We start from the raw sequence: 1,223 nt of genomic DNA on the forward strand, positions 1-1,223 counted from the left end.
CACACACACACACACACACACACACACACATACACGAACATGCATACTCACGCAGGCTTACAGTCACGTGCATAATACATATGAACAGTAATATAAACAATATGAATGTGAGGCTAAATATATACTCAGTATAACACCTAGGATGGGAAGACGTGGAATAACATCAAGAGGCTAGCCCTGGGTAGAGAAAGGTGGAAGGTGTTTGTCCGTGGCCTATACCCTGGTGCAGAGTGAGAAAGGCAATGATGATGATAATGATAACACCTCTGGATGTTCATGCCAATCATCTGATCAGCTGCATGTATTTAGAAATAAGAAAAAATAGTAAAATACGTCATCTGATCAATAATAAGTATACTGCTTTATTAATAACTAGTTTAGTTTTATCAAGACTCGATCATTGTAACTCCTTGTTATCAGGAGTATCACAGGAGAAAGTTAAAAGACTTCAAACTGTCCAAAGTCCATAACAATGTTACACGTTTAGTTTTACGGAAACCAAAGCGAGACTCTGCTAAACCTCTTTTACAGACATTGCATTGGCTTTCTATTGAAAACATAATTGTGTACAAGTTGGCCACCCTATGTCACAAATGTTTGAATGATAATGTGACATCATATTTATCAAATCTGTTAAGACTGTACATTCCAACTCGCAGTTTAAGGTAAATAGCTGACAAAGAGAAGTTTCTTTTATCATCTATGAAACTTAAAACAAAGGGTGAAAGGGCATTTGAATACCAAGGCCCCAAGATCTGGAATGCTTTGTCAAGTACTTTAAGAGAGATCAAATCTTTTGATTCATTCAATAAATGTCAGCTGAAGTCTTTTCTGTTTTTAACCTCTTCACTGCTGCATGGACGTATGCACTGGTGTGTGTGTTATTCCAGCTTATGTTCTCTGCCATTTTCATACAACTTCATATAAGGAAAATGTCTGGAGATATTACAGTAACAACGTGTGCTACTGTTTACTTTTTAAGTAAATCTTTGGTGAAAATATCTCTTTAAGGAATTTTATCTTGTCTGTACAAATTTTACTCTAGATGGATATATACATTTCAGCAGTGAAAAGGTTAAATTAGTAAGATGAACATTTGGAGGGATTTTCTTTTAGTAAAAACACAACGTGTTATGTTATTGTTGTACATGGTATTGTCTTGTAAAGTGCTCAGAGCCTGTGTACTTTAATCGGGGTATTATTATTATTATTTATTATTATTC

The sequence above is a fragment of the Aplysia californica genome, unplaced genomic scaffold (genome assembly GCF_000002075.1).
Source record: "Aplysia californica isolate F4 #8 unplaced genomic scaffold, AplCal3.0 scaffold01567, whole genome shotgun sequence".
Classification (NCBI taxonomy): domain Eukaryota; kingdom Metazoa; phylum Mollusca; class Gastropoda; order Aplysiida; family Aplysiidae; genus Aplysia; species Aplysia californica.